The sequence below is a fragment of the Podarcis vaucheri genome (genome assembly GCF_965113315.1).
Source record: "Podarcis vaucheri genome assembly, chromosome: 7".
NCBI classification, from domain to species: Eukaryota; Metazoa; Chordata; class Lepidosauria; order Squamata; family Lacertidae; genus Podarcis; species Podarcis vaucheri.
The window spans coordinates 52063011-52070704 of NC_138765.1; positions in this window are offsets into that span (position 1 = coordinate 52063011).

The following is a 7694-nucleotide window of genomic DNA, read 5'->3' on the forward strand; positions in this document are numbered from 1 at the left end:
GCCCAGCTTGATTGACAAGACTCAGTTATTGCAATGCTCTCTCTGTTGGCCTGGTCTGGAGGCTCCAGCTTATGCAAAATGCAGCAGCTAGACTGTTGATTGGGATAGACTATTGCTAGCACATAAGACTAGCGATGGAAAGCTTGTGCTGGTTGTCCATATGCTACCCAGCCAGGTTCATTGTTCTTATTTTCAAGGCCCTTTAACAACTTGAGTCCAGGATATCTCAGGGACCACGTGATCTCTCATTTCTCTGCCTGACCTGGCTAAGTGGCATATAGGCAGCCAGTGCAAACTTTACTCTGTGAATATGGTCTGGCAAAAAGCGTCTGCCTTGAGGAATTTAGAGGAATGGCAACTTTCCTGTGCAACCAATACAAACAGCAACAGCCAGTAGAACACATGGCAGCACTGCAGTGGCCATAAAACAAGAGGAGTTACTTGGAGCCTCGTTTGACTAAAAATATTCCCCTTTAGGAGAGGGTCATAGGTCAGTGGTGGAGCATCTGCTTTGCATGCAGAAGGTCCCAGGTTCCATCCTTGACAGTATCTCCAGGTAGCTGAACTGGGAAGGTCCTTTGCATGAAACCCTGGAGAGCTGTTGCCAGCCAGAGTGCAGACTATACTAGGCTAGAGGGGCCAAGGGTCTGGCTCAGCAGAAGGCAACTTCCTATGTTCTTCCTACTGACAGAAGGTAATCAGAGGCTACATGGGCCTCCCTTGCAAGGAACTCTAGAGTTTGGGGGAAGCCACTTGGAAGGCCCCGCCTTAAGTTCTGCCATACATGCTACAGATATTGGCAGGGCAGAAAGAATGGCCTCTCCTGAAAATCTTAAAACGTAGGGTTGTACAGTTCCCTCCAAATCAAAGCTTCAGAGTCCAGTAAGTTCCCTAAAATGTTGATGCAAGAATGTAAAATGAGTCTGATGGATTAAGCAAATGGTTGAAACAGCCCAGCATCCCATTCTCACAGTGGCCACTCGGAGGCAAATGCGAAACCTGGCTCTGAGTCAGCACAGATAAGTTCCATTTCAGAACTTTCCTCATTTCATAGAATCATAGAATCATAGAATCATAGAGTTGGAAGAGACCACAAGGGCCATCGAGTCCAACCCCCTGCCAAGCAGGAAACACCATCAGAGCACTCCTGACATATGGTTGTCAAGCCTCTGCTTAAAGACCTCCAAAGAAGGAGACTCCACCACACTCCTTGGCAGCAAATTCCACTGTCGAACAGCTCTTACTGTCAGGAAGTTCTTCCTATTAGATGATGTGTAAGCATCACATTTCCATGACACTACAACATTTGTGCTAATACTTCCTTGCCTTGCTCCCGTTTCCCCCAGCTCTGGGTTAGCAATTCCTAGTAGGGCAGAGCATGCAAAAGGCAGTCAAGCTTGCCCTGTGAGCAGCACAGTTTGGCATGCAAGTGTGACTTCTTATGCAACTATTTACGTGACATGCCGTGCGAGACACAAACAACTCACTCTGTGGAGAGAGCATTGCATGTTTCACTGGCTGATTTCACAAGATACAGCCTACGTAATTCAAAGCAGCGTTGGTACATCATGAAGAGGGGCCTGCTTCTCCTCGCTAGGAAAAGATGGGCTCTTTGTTTTGCAAGACAGAGAATTTATGACCCTAAAGGGGTCATAGTTATTTCATTTGCTCAAAACAAAACCAGTCACTATGTTCAAGATCACTTTTTTCCAGTTACCTTTACAACAGTTGGAGGTTTTTAGATGCAAGGCGAGTAAGGGGAGGACAGAAGAGAAGCGTTTAAAATTTTTGGAGGTAGAGAATGTTGATAGAGAGAAGTATTTCTCCTTTTCTTATAATACAGGTCCATTGAAGGAAACTCAGTGTTGGAGGATTCCGTGCAGACAAAGAAAATACTTATCCACCCAGCGCTTACTGTTGTTAAAGTCTGGAATTTGCTTGCTTTATTTATTTATTTATTTATTTAGCATTAAATTTGTATACCACCCTTCACTCGTAGATACAAGGGCTATCGCAAGATGCAATGATGGCCACCAACCTGGAGTTAGCAGGGCTGGCCCACCCATGAGGTGAGGCAGTTCCCTCAGGGTGGCAGGTTCCAGAAAGCTGGGAGAGCGGCCGATCCAGCCTCCATGGAGCTTGCCCTGCACTTGTCAGCCTCTTCCACTGTGTGTCTGTGTACTGCCCAGTGGCTGGCAGGTGGCAGTAGGGAGACATGCGATGCCTTGTGGGTGCACAGCGGTGGGTGGGCAACAGAGGAAGAGGTGGTGACAGGGCAGTGTTTTCTCTTTTGCCTCTGGCGGCAAAACACCCGGGGATGGCCCTGAGAGTTAGACAAGTTCATGGAGGATAAGACTATCTATGGCTACTAGTCATGATGGCTGTGTGTTACCTCCCATCTTGGAGGTGGTAGGCGTCTGAATACTACTCACTGGGAACCACCAGTGAGCTGAGACTGCTGAACTCAGGTCCTGCTTGTGGGTTTCCCTCTGGTAGGGATGCAGATGGCGCAGTGGTCTAAACCACTGAGCCTCTTGGGCTTGCCGGTCAGAAGGTTGGCGGTTTGAATCCCTGCGATGGGCTGAGCTCCCGTTGCTATCCCAGCTCCTGGAAAGCGAAATGAGTGCCGCAACCCCATAGTTGCCTTTGACTGGACTTAAGCATCCAGGGGTCCTTTACCTTTACTCCCCACCCCCCACCCCTGATATCTGGATAGCCAGGGTAAGAGCAGGATGCTGATAAGATGAGCCATTCTTCTTATTTTCCTAAAGTATGAGGCAGGTTTTCCTCTTTAATAAATATGGGTGAACTTTGGGTACAAGAACAGGCAAACCCTTGTGACAGCCCTCATGATGGGAAAACTGAAACCACGTGGGAACTACCTGGACAGCAAACTCTACTTTTTACCTATTAATGCAAACACACACTTTCGTGTAAAAATGGCTTGAGAATAACTTGAAGTCATTTCATATTTTGTGGACAATTAATAGACAAGCTGATCCTTATAGTGTATCTGCCATTTTGAAGTTTCTTTTTTAAAAAATATTTATTAAAGTTTAAACATTAGAAAAAGACAGAAACAAAACAAGAGAAAAATATGAGCAATAAACAATTACAAAACCTCAAAAACAAAAATAGATACAGAAATACAAAACATCAACAATACAAAAAGAAAAAAAAGCATTAAAAAGAAAAAGAAAACCCCCCAAAAGAACAAACAAACATACAAAAGAACCACATATTTTCATATCCTTATCTTTCATTTGCTTATTTCCTCAACTTCCTCACACCTCCTTTTTTGTATTCTAGTTCAATTAAATGTTCCAGCAAGTCCTTTCCCTCTTTCACAAATTTAGTTCCATAGTTTAACTTAACGCAATTTTAAACTTAAATTTACCTCTTTACCCAATGTCAATCTATTCATACTTAATTCTTTATAATATTTCTACTAAAGTCATATAACTTCTTTCCAGCATCTTTCTAACATTCATTAATTTTGGAATATTTCTGTAAATAAGCTTTGAATTTTTTCCAATCTTCTTCCACCGACTCCCTGGTCTCGGATTCTGCCAGTCATTTCCGCCAATTCCATGTAGTCCATCAGCTTCATCTGCCATTCTTCCCTGGTAGGTAAGTCTTGTGTCTTCCAGTGCTTTGCAATGAGTATTCTTGCTGCTGTTGTAGCATACATGAAAAAAACTCTGTCCTTCTTTGGCACCAATTGGCCCACCATGCCCAGGAGAAAGGCCTCTGGTTTCTTTAAGAAGGTATATTTAAATACCTTTTTCATTTCATTATAGATCATCTCCCAGAATGCCTTAATCTTTGGGCATGTCCACCAAAGGTGAAAGAAAGTACCTTCAGTTTCATTGCATTTCCAACATTTGTTATCAGGCAAATGATAAATTTTTGCAAGCTTGACTGGTGTTATGTACCACCTGTAAATCATTTTCATTAAATTCTCTTTTAAGGCATTGCATGCCGTAAACTTCATACCAGTGGTCCATAACTGTTCCCAGTCAGCCATCATAATATTATGTCCAACATCCTATGCCCATTTAATCATAGCAGATTTCACCATTTCATCCTGAGTATTCCATTTCAATAGCAAGTTATACATTCTTGACAAATTCTTAACTTTAGAGTCTAACAATTCTGTTTCCAGCTTTGATTTTTCCACTTGAAAACCTAGTTTTTTGTCCTGATTATATGCCTCCATTATTTGATAATAATGGAGCCAATCTCGCACTCTGTTTTTTAATTTTTCAAAACTCTGTAATTTTAATCTGTCACCCTCTTGTTCCAAGATTTCCCAATACTTCGGCCATTTGGCCTCCATATTGAGTTTTTTCTGGGCCTTTGCCTCCATAGGTGACAGCCATCTTGGGGTTTTATTTTCTAACAAATCCTTATATCTTATCCAGACATTAAACAGTGCTTTTCTTACAATATGGTTTTTGAATGCTTTGTGTGCTTTGACCTTATCATACCACAGATATGCATGCCAACCAAATACATTGTTGAAACCTTCCAGATCCAAAACGTCCGTATTTTCAAGAAGCATCCATTCTCTCAGCCAACAAAAGGCGGCTGATTCATAATAAAGTTTTAAGTCTGGCAGGGCAAATCCACCTCTTTCTTTAGCATCAGTTAAAATCTTAAAATTTATACGGGGCTTCTTGCCCTGCCAGACAAATCTTGAAATATCTCTCTGCCACTTCTTGAAACAGTCCATTTTGTCCAAAATTTGCTGTGATTGGAACAGAAATAACATTCTTGGCAATACATTCATTTTTATCACAGCAATTCGGCCTAGCAGCGATAACTTCAAATTTGACCATATTTCTAAATCTTTTTTCACTTCAGTCCAACATTTTTCATAGTTATCCTTAAATAAATTCACATTCTTAGCAGTCATATTAACCCCTAAATATTTCACTTTCTTAACCAATGTCTGACATTTTAAAGTGTTTCAACTTGCCCAGGGACTTTAGAGAGAAGGGCGGGGAGGTAAGCAAGCAATCATATACTCCTGCTGGCTCAGACGAATGTCCCATCTGCTCTAACATCCCGTTTCCAGACAGATCCCAGCTCATGCTGACCCCTATTCTGCTAACCACTTCGTACTGGAGATAAGCTGCAGCATTTCAGGGTGAGCGGGGTAGTTTCCTTTAATGACTCTGGGTTTTGAATTAGGGCAGAAGCATTTTTAGCCTGCCCAAAGTACGTGGTGATGTTCTTAAGATGCTAATTCAGAGAACCAGCTGCAGACATTAAATGCATGGGGAACACTGAAGAGGTCTTGCTTTTACTTTTATAATAAAGGTCACCGGGAATGAGGATCAGGATTGCAGCACACAGGTTTAACATTTTCACCCCTGTATCACAGTCCCAGTCGATATTCTCCCCTGACAAGCTGGTATTCTTCCAGAGAGAGAAGCTGCCCAGGAAACATGAAAATGACCCCAGGTTGAAGCAGGGCACACAGGGACAAAGCAGCAACAGCCACTGTCCCTCTGAAAATGTGAGAGCAATCATCTGGATCAAGCTGTAGCACTAACCAAACTACTCCAGTCCTGTGCAAGGTGGAGGGGTAGAATAAAGACATGGGAGGTTTTATGCTCCTCCCACTTCTTGTTTTCAGTCTTTGCAAGGAGAATCCCTAACCAGGCATGTGGTGTGTGTGTGTAAGAAACAGCTGCAATTTAAGCAGGCCCTTGGACTCCCATGGGTTCAGTTGGTTGAGGCGTGAGGCTGGCGTCCTGCCCTTTGGAAGCTGTACAGACACTATATCCCCATAAACATGGCCTGCTCTGTAACTCACCTCTCCCTACAGACACTAGCAAAGCAGTGGCACACTAGACCAGCTCCCAAGTTTCAATTAAACAGTCCAAGCTAACCTCCTCTATCAGCCCACAAAAGGCCAAGCCAAATGAAATGTTGATGCAAGAGGATTCTGATCCCAATTCTTCCCCAAACCAAAGAGGCTGCAGCTGCCAGTTAGAGTCATTTCATTGCTCTCGCCCTTCCAGTGTCAGCCCCCCCCCCCTGAAGTCACTATTCATAGCAGGGGCTTGATGTGCTCTTAAATAGAGAGGGTATCTGCCAGGCACTCCGGAATGAGTCATACTGAAAACCAACCTCTGAATGTCTGCAATGAAAAGAAGTATCTTTATCATGAATAATTAACATTTTAAAAAATACTTTGCCTAATTAATCAGGTGCCGTGTTTTCAGTCAATCAAAAGGTTTTTAATCAGCTAATCAACCACTCGGTGCAGCCCTAAAACACTGGCATGGGGTTGCCTGGCTGGGAGCAGAGCCTGGTGGCTGAGCTGGGAGAGAAAATACGTTTTATAACCATCCTCTTTTTGGCGGATGTCTTCATGCCTCTAAGCCAGCAACCGGCCAAGAGTTCTATTTACAGCTTTATCAATGAGGCCTTTGAGAGTCAAGCCAGAGGCAGCACTTCAAAGTGTGAAGAGAGGAGCAGATGCACCATGTCTGCCTTGATGCCAAGAGAGGCAGGCAAAACACAGTCCCAGCCCCTGCCGCTCCTGTTCAGGAGGCGTCTGATCCGAGGCTGCAAAGCCAGGGCCAATAGTCAAGCATGCCCAGTGCAGAGGCCAGCCTGCTGGAAGGTTTGGTTGCTACAGCAGAACTCAGTCAGAATGCAGCAGACACTTTTGTTTCTGCTACAACTACTAGGGGAGCAGAAATAATGCAGGATAGCTCCAGAGTGAGGTTTGGGTGGGACTGTGGGTGCTGGTCCCTTGAAGAAGGAAGAGACTTGGGGTTTGCACCCACTAGAGGGGGCTGCCAGTCACCCACTCTGCTGCAGGAAAATATTGAGGGGCTCACACTGATTAAGCTCCAGGGCAAGTCTGTGGACATTCTCTGAGGGTAGCGGCAGCGGCAGCAGCAGCAACAACAACTTTATCCTCATTATGTTCAGTAGAATCTTGTATTATTTGGTCAAACTCAGAGCATGGCAGCCGCTCCTGCTCGTGTAAATTACATTATCCAGGTGATTTGTGATGTACACTTTGAAGGCGTAAGAGTAAGAGTCTGGGTGCTAACATCCCTTCTGCCAATCCCACAGGTCACAAGCACAGGTGCCCAGAAAGAGCCAAATGACAAAAGATGTCAGCAGATGTCCCAAAAGCATGTTAAGAGCAGGTATGAGGACACATTGGATCAAGGGCACAGTGCTTGAGAAAGGCCTAACCCGCCCCCATTTTCACAATCCTCTCCTTCCCCCTGACAAATACACTTATTAATAAACCTGGGGTGTCATGTAGTGGGGAAACAAGACAGCTACAATCTGGGTACCCGTCTTTTCCCAAAGGAACTAATAACAGCTCTGGGGTGGACAATATGTTCATGAAAAAGGTCAGGAAGTGAAAACGTTTAAACACTTCCTCCCCCAACATCAAGTTTGCTTCAGGCAGCTATTTTTAAACCTTGAATAACAACATGAAGAGACAGAGATCTTCTATATCTTGCTTACTTTGATAGAGCAAGTCACTGACAAAGAATTTCTATATCCTCCCTCCCACCCACAAAGCATATCTGAATTGCACTAAAGATCCTCTCTAATTAGCAGAACACCTCCAAGAGACTTTAAAACACATCCACTAGCCCCGTGGCCTTCAACCTTTCCAAATCCAGGATTCGTCTTTAACCAGAACATGC